Source organism: Symphalangus syndactylus, chromosome 7 (assembly GCF_028878055.3).
Source record: "Symphalangus syndactylus isolate Jambi chromosome 7, NHGRI_mSymSyn1-v2.1_pri, whole genome shotgun sequence".
Classification (NCBI taxonomy): Eukaryota; Metazoa; Chordata; class Mammalia; order Primates; family Hylobatidae; genus Symphalangus; species Symphalangus syndactylus.
The window spans coordinates 50,836,806-50,853,671 of NC_072429.2; the positions used below are offsets into that span (position 1 = coordinate 50,836,806).

Below are 16,866 nucleotides of genomic sequence, written 5' to 3' on the forward strand. Positions count from 1 at the left end.
GTGAGACTACAGATTTTGCAAAAATTCCAAGATTTCCAAAGTTTATAAAAATGATGGCAAACAATGTAGGATCTAGGATTTGATTTTACCCCACTTACAAGTTAGTCTGTTACTGTCTTCTGGATGTTGCCAAAGGACATGAGACTCCTGGGTTAGAGACTCTGTTACTCAGGGGACAGCAAGCAGCATAAGCATCGACGTATTTGAGGTTTTGTTTGTCCCCAAGACCCATGGGGATAATGTGATGTATTTTATAGTTTTGCCTTTTTGTGAATGTTGTATAGAAGGAATAACATGCAATCTTTCCTTCAGTATTATAAGAGTCTCCATGTTTTATATGTATTAGTTTGTGCTTTTTTGTAGTCTTGATGCATGGATGAGGAATACTGAGCTTGGGGAATCTACCACTTTTATAGTAATCAGTAAGCAAGACATTCTTTGTTGGGGGGGAGAGTAAAGATAACTTGACTACCAAAGAATTAACAGAGGTCCTTGAAAAAATGTATATATATTTTTATCAATATTTTTGCAAAAAAAAAAACCTTAAAGCTAATGCCACAAATGTCAAATTGAAGGCTGTCATATCATGATACTGAATTATTTTGTGGGAAAAATTGTTTATCCATTCACACTTGATCCATTATTTGTTCATTATAAAAATTCATGCATGTTTACAGTTACTATAAGCTAATGTTTTCCCAGAATTTTAGTTTCATTCTTCAAGATAAAATCAGACCTTTTAACTCACCATTTAGTATAAAATGGTGGTCTACATTTTTCAGTGGTTTCATTTTAAATGAAATTCTCTATAGAAGGCATAGAAAATGGGCTGCATTATTACTGACTAAAGAAACAGAGGGGCATGAATGATCTTAAAAGGTTACTTACAGAGGCAGATTTCTGGACATTTTACTTTCTTAGAATATAGCAACAGGCACTTCAGTAACTTCAACAGCTTCCTTTCTAAAAAAAAAATCAATTGCTTAAGCAAAGGAATCATAATATTCCTTTGATAATGGTAATAATAATAATAAACCACTAACATTTATTGAGCACTCACTATGCCAAGTACTGTTAAGGACTTTACATTTAGAAACCAAAAATTATTAAATTTCAAAACAGCCATATAAAGTAAATTCTATTATTCTCATTTTACAGATGAGAAAACAGGCAAAGGGAAATTAAATGCAACTTGCTTAATTATACAGATAGCAAGAAACAGAGCTGAGAATTGAACCCTGGCAGTCTAGCTGCGGAATCCATATTCCAAACCACTGTACACACTGCCTCCTAGAAAGAAACCCTCCTGCCAAGGAATTTTCTTCCCTCAAAGGTCTGTAATTGTTCTCCATATTCCTTTGACTTCTCCAAAACATTCAAATTGTTAAATATTATCATAAGATTGTATAGTTTAAGAGATCAAGAATAATCCAGCTTAATTTGCTCATTTTCAAACTTATTTTTATACCACTTAATGTATGTCATCAACCTATCAACTTTAACCCAGCCTTTTCACATTTGTGCCAGGTCAATCAGCAGGAATGAAAGGTTTAGCTATATGCTTACTACCACTGCATAAAAATATATTTTTTTTATGGTGGTCTTACTCCAAAGCCTTTCTAATTATCATTAGGACATTTTTAGCACACTTATCACTGGAACACAATGATCTCAGAAATGATGAGACAATGTACCACTTTTTAAAAAATATTTTTCCTAAGTATACTCACCTATAATCATACCATTAACATATGGTATGCTTATATTTGTTTCCTCTGCATATATATAGTCTTGCCCACAACTGCCCATAACAGGATATACCATGATACTACTTGGTATTCTGCATTTTCTATTTAACACCACAAGCATTTGCTCTTCCCTCACCCCAATATATAGATTTTTTTAAATGCTTTTAATGGTGCAATCATATTTTACTCATCTATTTTCTTAATATTTAACACCTAGGTTTCTAAAGGAACTAAACCACCTATAGTAAAAGTAAAATTGTTAAACTGAGATTAAAACTTCTTTATAGTACCCATATAATGGATGCATTTTGTCCTATAGTCTTTTCTGCAGACTATACCATATTCAAAATAACACCTTGGTCCAAAATTTGAAATAAAATGATCAAAGAGCTTGGGTTACAGCAATAGATTTACTTTAGTATCCTCACATAAGTACTCGGTTATGAAAAAATTTCTCATTATGTATACACAAAATAAAATACGTTCTGATTTGCATATATTAGCATATGCTACACGAGCCACAAGTGAACCTGCAATACCTCTGAAAATTTTATGAGTCTCTTTCCTGAAAAGTTGATTCAATTTTTCATGCCCCCTTTGCCTTTCACTAAATAAATTTAGAAACACTGAGAACACTATCTTCAATTTAAATCAGCTGTGTGTCTAACAACCCATAATACTCTTCTACATCATCTCTACACTTATTCCAGTAATAGAGAAAATCCCAAAAGACTAGCAACTGCAACAGTCATTACACATTACAGATAACTGGACAGCTAAATTTTGGTCCTCTATACTCCTAAATTTTGGTCCTCTATACTCCTCTAAATGCTTTCAGAGTCTACTGAGACACAATTATACATAATAACCGGTGCTAAACTTAAGCTCACACTTATAGCCTTATTCATACAACATATATTTACTGAGTGCCTATAAAAGGCAAGGCACTAAGCTAGATAATAAAGAGTTGAAATATAAATCAGATCCAGACTAACTCTAAATAGTTACAAATTAATACAACAACTGAAATGTGCCCATAACTATCTATGATACACAGTGGAAAATGGAGTTGCCCTAAAGATATAAAGGTTGCTAAAAGAAGTCAGGATATGACCCTCTGGGGAGAAGGATGAAGGGAGACAATTTTATCTTAAGCATAAAAGCTTCTATGTCTTTCACAAAGTAATACTTTACATAACAGGATGAGGAGCTGCAGCACCGGATCTGAAGCCTAATAAACTTGGGTTCAAATTCTAGATCTAACACTTACACCCAAAATCTCCATTTTTTCCTATTTTGTATCGTGAGTATCATGGCCCTAAAAGGTTCTGAGAATTAAGTGAGAAACACTTAGTACACAGTGCATACTCAATAAAGGGCAACTGTAGTTATTATTGTGGTGATAATCATGAACATTGTTGCTATCAGGCTGAGGATTTTAATTAAATGGTTGGACTCCTTTATTTCAACAAACATACAGTCATGTACTTTAAGAGTCCGCATTATTTTACGAACCCTGAAGGAAGAAAAAGCTGCAAATTAAATGGCATAATGCTTTCTTATAACTTAAAATTTTTCTTCACAGTATCATCCTTCTGCCATCAAGAATGTAAGTATGAAGAATGTTCTGACATTGCTCCAGGACTGTCTTTCAAGCCACTGACAACCATCCTGCAAATTTTGATACTGGTGCCTGTTTGGTGTTCCTAGAGGATGTAAATGAAGGTGTGAAAACAACAGCTAAGAAAATATTTTAAATGGCAATTACTCAACACGAGAAGTTAAAACAATGTCCACACTGAGACTGAAATGACAGCAACAGAAACAGCAAGTCAGAGCCATGCCTGTACAATGACAACTAGATCAAAACTGCCACCTGGACAAAAGCAATACTCAGATGCCATTAACTGTAAGACAGTTAATAAAATTATGTTATGAGGTGGAAAAAAAAATTACATCTTAGAAGAAATATAGCAGCTTTTTCTTTTTTCCTCTCTCAAAGTCCTTTCTGATGTTCCCCATCACTTGCCACCAGTATCTGTCATTCTACCCCCTCCTTTGTTCTCATTCTTTTAACTCTTTTTTTTTTTCTTTTCTCTTTCTGCATTTCTCATAGCTTCTCCTATATTCCTCAGTGTTGCTTTTGGAGAAACTTGATAAACTACCTAATGAAAATGAACTTTCCTTCTGTCTCAAAAAGAACCCAATTAGCATGGAATACATGATTTGTATCCTTGGTACTTTCACGTGCTCCAGGGCTTGCTTACTTCTGAGTTCTCCACTAAGTCAAGGGAAGATGCATTTGACAGTCCACATAGGTGAAATAATGCCCTAGACAATCTGGCTTCTGAGCAGATTCTATTTGCACCTCTGTAATCCTCATCCTGAGCCACCTAACATGCCTATCCTAAAGTACATCAGTGGGAATAATATATATTAATATATACCAATATAATAAGATATATTTATATCTGAACATATTAAGAGGTAATATATTTAGTTCCTAAGAAAACCAAAAAGTCAATAGGCTTCAAGGAATTTATATTGTCAAGCTATTTTCTTTTGCAATAAACCTCCATAGAAACCTATTGTAAAACAGTTGTTTATAAATGTTAATCTTATTTCAATAACATAATCAGGGATAGAAGACAAATTCTGCTTTCTCTTTTTTGCTCTTACTAGGGCCGTATTAAACCAAACTTTTAGAATGCTAAGTGTCAAACAGCCTTTTCTTTAAAAGCCAAGTCTTGTTACAATAATTCAGAACAGGCTAACCATGAGCATCATAAAAGAAAAACACAAACTAAACTGAACAGTGTCCATGAAACCTTTCAGGGAATTTCTACTTCTAGCTTGAAAACCAGAGAATCCCCCAAAATCTAAATCTAAAATCCCATTAGGAAACATACGGGACAATTTGTGTTAGATGAGACAGTCAATTTTCATTAAAACTGCCGTATGAATGAATGGAATTAAAGCTGAGTGATCAAACACTTTCAGACTCAGATAATGAACCCATTATCTGCTATTATCTTGGCCTTTCATAGTATACCTCTGGTTTATGAGGTATTTAGAGTACATACATGGACCAGAAAGAACAGTATAACTGGAAAGTGGAAGAAGAAAAAAGTGAAAAGGTTATATACTGGTGAATATGACTGATTAAGAAGGAATTAACTGTGTTGCAAATGGCCAGTAACAGACAAGAAGTTGGTTGAGAGGGTTTAGCAACTGTGCAAAAAAACACCTGGTTTGGACAGATTCTACCCCTCCCCTGCAAACTCAAACACACTGCACCTAAGTGAATAGAAGCTTAAGGATGAGGCAAGAATAACTGCTTGTCATATGAGCACAAATTTTAAGAGTGACTACCAAAATACTGAATACGAGATAGAAATATAACAACCTATCATTCGCAGTCCACTTGGCAAGAAAGTACAAGGACGAGGAAAACCAAATCACTCAGCCAAATGAGGAAGGGAGGCTAGGAGGTGACAATCAGCTAGTCTCACTGTGAAGCAAAAGGGAAAGGCACAACCACAGAATGAAGGTCAAACAGGGAAAGACTGTGAATACAAGGCCAAGGAGTCAGACTGCTAGAAGTAATTCTATGTGCAGTGTAGAGTTCTATCTAAGCCAAAAGACATGTTCAAAGAGGTATTTCAAGAAGACAAAAATTCCAACAACACAGGACCAAGTAAGAGACTAACTAGGGGGACAAAGGGTAGATGAAAACCATGGTAGTAAGCTAACTGAGAGGAACACACACACACTGTGATTAAAAAAAAAAAAAAAAAAAAAAAAAAGAGATAATAAGGGATGTCACAAATAAACAGAAGCCTAACTAGAAAAGTTAAGGTTTAAACCCTGAATAATGAAAACATCACTTACCAAAGGGAAACTCTAGTTATGGCCAAAACAAGGCAAGAAGGTGACACTGGAGGGACGTAAGGAAGCAAATACTGGCATGCATCCAGGAAGATGTAAAATTAAAGCTCAAGGAGAAAAGGAATAAATATGTAGATATTGAGGATCATATGAATTGGAGAGATGAGATGTGATATTAGACAGAGGAGATATTTGATTTATTCAAAATTTACTGGGTGCCCACTAGTGTATGTCAGAAATACTCCATGCTAGGAACTCAGGCTTAAAAAACACTAACCGTAATCTCTAAGATCTTAGAGAGAATGGAAAAAAGAACAGGTGCTATAAACAGCTTCATATGCCATTTAGCCTATCACTTAGTTTTATCCTAGATGTATTTCCATATGATAGCCAACAGAAATAAGGCATTAAAATTGAGTTTAAAAAAATGTACACCAAGCACAGAGAGCCAATAATTGAACAGACAGGAATGTATATTCCTTCTTACACTAGAAACTGGAGGGACTTAACAGCTATGAACCCATTATCTGCTATTATCTTGGCCTTTCATAGTATACCTTTGGTTTATGAAGACTTGACTTGATAATACCCTTTTATTGATGTATTTTGTCATTTCTTAGAGAAATGACCTCAAAGCTAGAAAGAAAACCAAGGTAATAATAACATTTAGAAATTCCTGTGTATGTGAGGTTCCCTAATTCTTCTGAAAAACTGCAACCACTGATTGAACACAGAACGTCACTAGTATATTAAAAGAGATGCAGTGGTACCTCAGCCATAAATGAAAACCTTATAAAATTATGGTATATCATGAATTACAAAAGAATTCATCACATTACAAAACACACACACACCTCACCTCTCTTTCAGCTCAAGCATCCCTTCTTCGGGGAAGTATTCCCAAACCGTCCTGGCTAGGAGAAGTCTCCCTCTTATATGCTTACCCATTGCATACTCCTACTTTGTAGCACTTGCCACACCTATGTTTTTACATTTACTTTTCCAATCTGTCCCCACAAGAATGTAAATTCCATGAGAAGAGCTGTATCTGTTTTCACTCATCACTGTAAGCCTAGTGATACATATGCTCAATAAATATTTGTTTAATGAAAGAAAGGGGATGTGATATTAGCTCTGGTGGTGGGTGGTGTTAGGTGTACTTTTCACTTTGTGCTTCATCCAATTCTGTATTTTTTAAAATAAACATATTTCTTGTAGAGTCAGAGGAAAAACAGGTTTCAAAACTAAAGTGCAGCTATACCTCAGCCATATTATGAACCCTTACTAAAGAGAGGATTTACATTATCATGAGTCATTCCTGCTTCAAAACAATTCTCTCTAATATACTTGGGGTTATACAAATTTGGAGGTTGAAACTAAGAAAAATCAAATCAGAAACCAGGTACAAATACTTCCATAACTATAGTACTCTAGGTAAATCAACAGAAATACAGAAATGATTATGATAAAGTACACCTACTTCAAGTACATGTGCATTAACTGACTCAGCAGCTGTAACAGCCACGAATCATTAAACACTTATTGAGCACCTACTATCTAGCAGACATTGTAGGACATGCAGGGGTTTATCAGCACTAGGCAAGGGTGAAGGAATAAATGAGAAGGCCTTTTTCTAAGTCCCATACAGAGGTACTATATGAGTGAACAGTGGGAATAGCAAAAATGCAAATGGAACAGAATCTCCCTTCACAAAATAACGTAGCACGACAGACACCAAACTATACCCCTATATGTAAGTACAATGAGATACACTCAAGTTATTACAGCAACACAGAGAGACAGAGAAAGGGAATGTAATCCAGGTATCTAGCACTTTTCACAGTGTGTCCTCTTACTACAAATGAGCTGTTGCTGCTCAAAACAATGAACTAAAACTCCAGAAGCATTATTCCTGCTCCCAATAAATATTAGTACGAATTCATTCTTCAAAAGCATTTATCTTCCTATACTGGAATGTCTTTTTAACCTCAGATATTACAAATGCCATTTTCTGCTTATACCACTTTTCTTAATCCCCGGCCACTAATTTTTAGCTCTATCGTTATTTAAGTCTCAGCTTTAGCTCTCATCCCAGATACCTTCCCTGATCACCCCATGATCCTATATAAAGTAGATTTTCCCTAATCCCTAATCCAGTACTATGTTCATTTTCTTCACTGTATTAACTGATTCAATAATAATTTGCTCATTTACTTTATTTCTGTCTCTGGCACTAGAATATAATCTTTAAAAAACAGTACCACATACAATAACTTGTCAAATTCATTCAAGTCATTCATCCAAAAGAATATTTATTAAGGTAGCATTTTAGGAGCTGGGGATATAGAAGTGAATAAAAGGGACCAAAACACTTGTCCTCATTTAGCTTATATTCCAGCAGGAGGAGGCCAACGAGATATAGTAAATGATATGTTTGTTAGGTGAAAAGTGCTATAGAGAAAAATTAAAACAGGGGAAGGTGGACAAGAAGTCCTGGAAGACAGAATTTTAAGGAAATAAAAGAGTGAGCCAACAGGCATATACCTGGGGGAAAACCATTACAGGTAACGGCAACAGGCAATGCAAAGATCCTAAGGTAGGAGCATGTCTGGCATGCTCCTGGCATGAAGAGCATATACTGGCCAGAAGACCCGTATAGCCTGAGAATATAGTGTACAAGGGGGAAAAGGTAAGGAGTGGGGTCAAAGAGATACCAGAGAGCCAGAATGGCCATGCTGGATATAAAGGCTTTAGCTTTTACAGTACTCTAAGGAAACTGTGAACTCAGTGGAGAGCTCTGAGCACAGACATGATAGTTCTCGACTTACACTATTAAAGAATTATCCTGGGCCAAGGTGGGCAGATTACCTGAGGTCAGGAGTTCAAGACCAGCCTGGCGAACATGGTGAAACCCCGTTTCTACGAAAAATACAAAAATTAGCCAGGTGTGGTGGCATGCGCCTGTAATCCCAGCTACTTGGGAGGCTGAGGAAGGAGAATTGCTTGAGCCCAGGAGGCAGAGGTTGCAGTGAGCCGAGATCATGCCACTGTACTCTAGCCTGGCTGACAGAGCTAGACTTCATCTCAAACAAAAAAAAAAAAAAAAAAAAAAAGAGTTATCCTGGGCCAGGCGTGGTGGCTCATGCCTGTAATCCCAGTACTTTGGAAGGCCAAGGCAGGAGGATCACTTGAGCTCAGCAGTTCAAGCGTAGCCTGGGCAACATAGTTTTTAAAACTCTGTCTCTACAAAAAAAAATTTTAAAAAATTAAAAAATTAGCCAGGTGCAGTGGCACATGCCTGTGATCCCACTTACTTAGGAGGCTGGGGTGGGAGGATCACTTGAGCCCAAGAGGTCAAGGTAGCAGTGAGCCAAGATCATGCCACTGCACTCCAGCCTGGGTGACAGCACAAGACTCTGTCTCAAAATAAATAAATAAATAAATAAATCCTGGCTGGTATGTTGAGAATAAGCGGGAGGAGGGGTGGACAGCAATGATAAAAGCAAGGAGACCAGTTCAGAGATGCAGTAATCTAAGGGAGGGGGGAAAGATGACAATGGCTTACAACAGGGTGATAGCAGTGGGGTGGTAAGCAGCAGACATATGAAAGACAGTAAGCTTCCTGATGAAGGACATCATGGGGTGTGTGAGAACAAAGGAGTTCACAATGATTTCAAGGTATCAGCCTGGACAACTGGAAGAATAGGGTTTGACATCAACTGATTTGGAAAATGCAGATAAGAAAGCTAAAGGAAGATTCAAGGTTAAGTTTTATACACATTAACCATATGAATAAAATGCTGCTAAGCTTCACAAGGCTTCTATTTCAAATGAATTCATGTTAAATCAATAACCCAAAGGTCCTGTTCTTACCTCAGGTTACGTAAGTACTACATCCTGACCAACTTTCATAATAAACACACACACAAACTGACTTCAATACCCACCCCGAGACACACATACATACAGACACACGTACATAAAGACACACAGACACACACACACACACACACACACACACAGAGCTCATAGCCAGATTTCTAAAGTAAATTCACAGCAACAACTCTTTCACTTTCTGCTCCAACATCTCTATGACTGCTGCAATCCGAAATAAAAAGGCAAGCAAACCAATCCCCCAAATTTTCCTCAACACTATTGGCCAAAACAAAATCTCCCGAGCACATCATCCCATGAAAATAAATGCCCATATGGGTCACAACCCATGGTATTCTAATTCAAACCTGTACAAAATAATTGGACATGGGGTTTTTAAATCAACAAATTCCTTAGAACCATCCCTCAAATTTCAGTTCACTAAGCTTGGCAGAAGGGCCTTACCGCCCACATTTTTAACAAGAATCTCGGACCATGCAGGAGGCTTGGGAACCAAAGTGCTCAGGATCCCCTGCAATGGAAGAAAGACACTTGCATACATACAACCTGAGGGTAACTTTTGGGGGCAGGGGGGATGTGGGGGTAAAGCTTTAAAAATCTCTTACCCTTGTGGTTCTAATTATCAATAGTAGTCACCAAGTGTCAGCAAGTAGACAACAAACACCACCACTGTCAAACCATCCCTAGATCCAGGTATACAACTGCTATAAAACTTGTAAACCACATTCACAACTGCATGCAGAGAGGAGAAGGAAACCAAAAGCATGTTTGCTCACAGCTTTTCTAGATTCAGAAATCCTATTCTTTGTAAGAACATCTACAAGAAAGACAGGATACAATTACATGGGTGCCAAAATTATTTTCACAGAGAAACATTTAAATCACCACTTTCCTCAACTGTGGCTCCCGATTTCCAAAGACATCAGAAGTTCTCATAGCAGATTTCAAAGCCCTTCAAGAGCTGAACTCATGATTCCCAACACTTCTCACTGCATAATCTTCTCGCCTATTCTGTGCCCACAGAATTCTCTACTTTATTATCTCCCACAGCCAGACTTTTGTTTCCCAGTTTTTAATCACTCTTTAAGCTTCACCTGCTCCTCTAAGTCCCCTAATTAAACAGAGCCTGATCTAAATGTATCACTCACCCCCTCAGAGCCTGAAAGATTTCCTACATTGCCACCAGATGTGTTTGAGTATGCTTGTACAGGCGTGTAGGCACAGGAACAGACACAGAGCTGGTCAATCTTTGTAGTGATTCCTTTAAATTATAAAATCATCAAGTGCAGATACCAAACCATGACTGTAAAATGTGTCTCTGGAGCACAAGAGCTAACCTGTGTACATGACGTATATTACAGTGCATTATGAAGATGTTCTCCAGAGAGCTCATGTGCACCCAGAGTTCAAGTTCCCTGCTTAGAAGAAAAGGGAGTAAACATGGCTCTGGGTACCTTTTCAGCTCTAGGGTCATCACTCACTTAATTTACACTTCCAACTCCGAAGAATGAGAAATGGTCAATGAGTAAAGTAGACAGAAGATGTGACTAAGAAGAAAACAGAAGAAGACTGGCTTTTAAATATTCTTGCAGAACCCCCTCTTGCTGGGAACACACAAACCAGAATAACTAGAACTCAAGTTGTACAGCCTACCAGATAGGATACTAGGCAGATCCTAACACATCATGAAAACAAACCTGAACAAAGCAAAACTTGCCTTGAAAGCACCAGTCATATTCTGAGATCATAGTTAAATTTGAAAAATGTAAGCCTCCTCCCAAGACTCCAGTTGCTATGCTCAGAGACAAGGTGGGAATGGGACACTGGTTTTTTTCTATTATTTTCGGTATAAGAAAACAACATATATGGATATCAAAAGAAAAAAACCCTGCTAAAATCTTAACAGGTCAAATCATTTTCAAACTTCTATAGTGTACCAGTCTGTAAATTACATATGCGCTATAGGAAGAGATGGGGGGGGGGTCCCAAAAAATTCAAGAGCAAAACCTATTTACAAAATGTATGTTAATAACTAGCTTCCAAAAGTGAATTACAATTATGGTACTGCACATACAGAACTGACTTAATAACTCTTTCTTGCAAAATATCATCTCAACCAAGTTAGGATACAGTAAAAGGAGGAAGAAAAGTCACTGAAAACACTACTCTACTAGAATTGGGCCAAAAACTTCCCCACCTAGCTGCCCAAGGCCAAAAAAAAAATCAAAACTAAATAAAGAGCCCAGCCAGGCACGGTGGCTCACACCTGTAATCCCAGCACTTTGGGAGGCCATGGCGGGCAGATCACTTGAGGTCAGAAGTTCGAGACCAGCCTGGCCAACAAGGTGAAACTCCATCTCTACTAAAAATTCAAAAAATTAGCTGGACGTGGTGGTGGGTGCCTGTAATCCCAGCTACTTGGGAGGCTGAGGCAGGAGAATCACTTGAACCCAGGAGGCAGAATTGCAGTGAGTCAAGATCCCATCACTGAACCCCAGCCGGGGTGAGAGAGAGAGACACTCAAATAAACAGCCCACAACTAGCTGATTATTTATGAAAAACCTAAGAACTCTGTAATTACCCCATCTTTCCAGGTTGGAAAACAACAAAGGCTGTTAGAATATTAAGGTGGCCTATGAGATTAGTCCTAACAACAATCTAGTTTTTAACAATTCTTACAAAAGAGTTCTAAATCTTTATCTCCCATTTAGTAAACAAACTTCTCAGATTCAGAGTTCTGGTTAGAGGTAAAGGGTGTGTGACAACACCAATGAACTGCAAATTCCAATGACTATTATTCTATTAACTTCAGAAGTGGAAAAACAAGGTATGTTAGGAGCTCAAGACCAGCCTGACGAACATGGTGAAGCCCCGTCTCTACTAAAAATACAAAAATTAGCCGGGCATGGTGGTGGATGCCTGTAATCCAGCTACTTGGGAGGCTGAGGCAGGAGAATTGCTTCAACCCAGGAGGCAGAGGTTGCAGTGAGCCAAGATTGCGCCACTGGACTCCAGACTGGGCAACAGAGCTAGACTCCACTGGCGGGGGGAAGACATGGGTCAGCTTTCAAGGGTCCTTCATCATCTGTTTTGATGGGAAAGCACCCTATATTGCACCCCGGCTTCCTTGGGCCCTACCTTCCCAGGTATTCTTTTCTCTAGAATATCCAGACTGGTGGAGATAAGAATCATTCCTCAGGCTACTAGTATCCCTTATAAAAGGGAATCTTACTCAATGTCTTTGACCTTATGAGTAGACTGGCAAACCATAGGCTATAAGCTGCTTGTAACATTTGAAGAAATAAACTATTTGCCTTCTTTGTGCTTAGTGTACAGAGAGACAGAGAGAGAGAGAGACAGACAGACAGACAGATACAAGGAACATAGACCCTCTAGAAATAAAAATAGGGAAGACTGATAAACCAAGAGAATAGACACCTATATCCTCAAGCGTACTCAAGTCAGCTCTGAAATTCACCCAGATGTGTGGCTCACTGCCTAGACCAACATATACATCTGGTAATAATAAACACTGATATGTCATAAACAAAAAGAGTTTCCTTAACTCTACAAAGTACTAGTAATATTAAAATTTACATAAAGACAGAATATATATGAAATAGATTTTTTTAGACAGCATTTCAATTTAAGTAACTGTATTAAGAAATGAAAAACTGGTATTTTACTGTCTAGTTTTCAAAACACTAAAATCTTTAATTTGACCAAGTTACAAATCTGTTTTCAGTAGAGGGAGAAAACACCCTGCCTCCGTTCAATGCAAAGGACAAAAAAGATCATCACTGCAAATCATAATGTTTGGGTTCATGATGAAAACAGGAAACAGACAGGCTGCCCAGGTATAATTATGGTTGTAGTCTAATGTGCCTTCAGGTTCAGCCAAGAATTAAAACCCAGTGAAGAGGGTAAGCAGAATTTACTTGCCTCTACTTTGCTACAGAATGCAACTTTTAATAATACTCCCAGCAACATGTTACATAACCAACAGTAAACAACAATCTGATTCAAACCTCATTAGTAACAACATTCTGCCACTGTCTCCCACTGAAATTAATAGCTGACTTTGCCAGGGGGAAAGAAATGCAACACATTATCAATCTACCCATTTCTGTGGCGCCTACCACAGTGAACCAGACACGCAGATAATACTACCAGATCTGTACAGAACCTACGAAAATATTTTATTCTTTTTTTCCAGTTTGCTGCTCTCTTCCTCCTTTTAACTAGACCATATCATGTGGATGCCTTTAAAACCTGAGAGTAAAGTCAGTTGAGAAGGTTCATCTAACTTTTCTTGTTCATTTCAGCTATGATCTGAAAGGAATGGAAGCATAAAATGATGAATGAGGTATTTTTAACAAACATACATAGGTAAATTAACAGCAGTAATGTAAAAAAGACTGAGGGAGCAGCAATGTGGAGAAGGAAGGAAAGGAAGATGTATAGGAACAATCATACAAATAATCATCAAAATTAAACTTTATAAATCTAAACATAATATCTACAACCTTTATGAAGGTTAAGTTTTGTTAAATTCTTCTAAGTTTTGTATTTTTACAATTTTCACCGTAGAGAAAAAAATATTAATAGTTACCAAAGGAATAAAAGACTAAAATAATTTGTTATACATCTGCAAATAGCTCCTTAAATTTGGAACACTAATTTCATAATGATATTTGGATCAATAAATGTGAAGCTGTCACACTGAGTGTAGGTACTGTTTTCCCCACAACGGACACTACTGCACTGGCATCTAGCAGAAATTGTAAGCTATTTGGAATGTTACTAAACCTACTGGGACTAAGGTGTTCAACCTTTTGTCTTTCAAATTAAAGTTAAAAACTAATTCACTCTGGGCAATTCAGGTACTCTAAGGAAATTCAAGTACTCTAGTTTTAAATACGAATTTTAAAAAACGCAACCCAAGTACCCTTTCCTCTCAACTTCTGTGAGGCCAAGCCACGACCTCCACCTATTCAATCTTTGCTACTAGATAAGAGCCCTTTTGGTAGTGCTAGGCAACAGGCATGACGTGACAAACCTAGACATCAAAACTTTTCCACAGAAAGATAAGGTAAACAAGATATACTTAGCGCCACACCCATTTAAATGCACAAGCAGCCAAAATTGCTCCCTCCCCCCCGCAACGCCCCCCCTCCCCAAAGCTCCAGCTGGTCAGGAAACATTGTCTTTACAATCAAGATAAAGATCTGGCTCAGGGTGTTCAGCCATTCCTCACCTACAGGCTGGCCTAAGCTCCATTCTCCAATGCCATCACCACCAGAATCGGAACATTCTGTTAGGAAGCCGGCAAACATCCAAATACCCCGAGTATCCTCGCCCGAGTTCTGCAACCAAAATCTGTTTTGGCTACTGAGCATGCTCAGACTTAAGACGGGCGCGCCACATGGGAGTTTTCAAAGCTCAGGCTCCAAACTCCACGTAGTAACAGCAGCTGAAAGGGGGAGAGGGGAAAAGGGGAGGGGAAGAGACTGGAATATTAATTTGAGCCCTGATATTGAAGTATAGGACCCGGCCAGCGGCTGAATATGGTGAAGGCAAAAAGACGCTGCTTTGGCATTCTCTTTGCAGCACAGAGAGGTTTACATGAAGTAGAAGAAATCCTTCCAGTGGTGAAAACTGACATGGCAAGTGGCGGAAACCAGCTCTAACTACCAGCTGATTGCAGTAGCCGGTCACAACTGCCCAGAGTGTAATTCCCACCGATAAGCGCGGATCCTTATCTTTGAAACACAAAGCGACGGCGGCACGGATTTATCAAGCCATTGGACAGCTTCGCAGTGCAGCAGCCCAGGCTGCCCGGCCGAGCACCGCAGTCCTATCATGGGTGTGTATCCAGGATGGTACATCAGATGAGTTAGGAAAGCAAACTGCCCCCCAGGACAGCGCGGGGTCAGGGGGTCCCCTCCAGGGCGTCCCAGACGCCTCCCTCCAAAGTCTAGGCGGTAACGGCGGGGCTGGGACGAGAGCCAGCCCCGGCCCCGCCTCAGGACGCCCCGGGCAGCCGGCTAGGCCTCCGCAGCGGCTGGGCCGCACCGTGTCCGCCAGCCGGGACCCCGGCAGGCCAGGACTCGGCCTACCTCCCGCCCGACAGGCCCCGGGTCGTTTCCGCTCCGTCCGCAGCCGAACGCCCCCGCCTCGGCCCGAGTCCGCCGGGGCAGAGCCTGCAGCCCCCAGTTCCCCTCGCCCGCGCGCGCCGGGGACCCTCACTCACTCACTCACTAGCCGGCTGGGCGCGCTCTCCCGACGCCGTCGCTGCGCTTCTTCTCGCTGCAACTTTATTAGCAGCTCGGCCACGGGACACGCGCACGGCGCCCGCTCGCCCAGGACCCGGATGACGGAGGGAGGGAGAGAGAGCCCGGGAGGACGCCTGCTGGGGTCGGCGCATGCGCGCCAGAGGCCGAGTGACCGCCGCGGGACCGAGGGAGGGGTGTCTTGCCCCGACGGCTGAAAGAAGCCTCCGCACCGGGCTCTGCGCCGTCCAACGCCGACTTCCGATCAGCTGGAGCCCTTCGCGTCGATGGCCAGGCCTGGGAATGGGAATCAGATAGCTCCCACCACCACCACAGTAGGCGCTAGTAGGTTCCACTAACCAAATCAGCATACATTGTGAAATTAAGTAATTGTCCTTGACACAGACAACTGGAGATTTTCTGTCATATACAAAGTGTAAACAAAAACATCTTCAGATACGACTTAGCTACTTTTATTGATTTGTAATACAAATCTGAATGAAGAGTCTTCTTTCTGTGAAAAGTAGCTTCAAAACATGTTTCTGAGCATCTTACAGCTTCTTACTGGATGCAGCACTAAAACCCCTCCCACCGGGCAATCCTGGAACCCTTGAGGGCCTGTGGAAATGGAGCGAGTGCCCACCCTGGAGTTCCAGGAGTGGGACTGTCCATACACTGGATCGCAACCCCAGTTGTTCAAGACACATACTCTCTCCACCTCCTTGTGGGGAGGGAGATCCCGTGGGGACCCAGCCCCTAGACAGGCGGGGCCACTGAGGTGCAGAGATGCCATCCATAGGCTTATATACACCACCCCATCTCCTGCACTCTCATTTCTTAGTAATTGGAGCTCTTCTCAATGCTTTTTCCTCCAAATTTCCAAAACTGTCAGTATTTCCCAGAATATAATATTGGTACCACATAGGGTACCCGATTTGAAGAGTACTAGTAAGAAAAAGCTTTTGAATAATTTTGTTTTTATTTTAAAAGGTCAATACTGGCTCTCCAATGTTCTGTTATAGATTTTCTTTTTAAAATAAGTAAAAATCAAAACCGGGGTCATT

General features: G+C 39.8%; 1 protein-coding gene across 21 annotated transcripts in view; it reads right to left on the minus strand.

Moving 5' to 3' along the window:
* Positions 1-15,944, minus strand: part of SMAD5 (SMAD family member 5) — a 49,736-nt gene extending 33,792 nt beyond the window's left edge. For 2 of the 21 annotated variants that reach the window (XM_055286163.2, XM_063643246.1), the window contains exons 1-2: positions 15,792-15,905; positions 889-963 (exon numbers count right to left, since the gene is read on the minus strand). The gene's annotated coding sequence lies outside the window, so the exon portion shown is untranslated. Of the gene's footprint in view, positions 1-888; positions 964-14,787; positions 15,004-15,649 lie in introns of all 21 variants that reach the window. The other 19 variants (XM_063643244.1, XM_063643236.1, XM_055286162.2 and 16 more) reach the window with 19 other exon arrangements.
* Between the last annotated feature and the right edge of the window lie 922 nt (positions 15,945-16,866).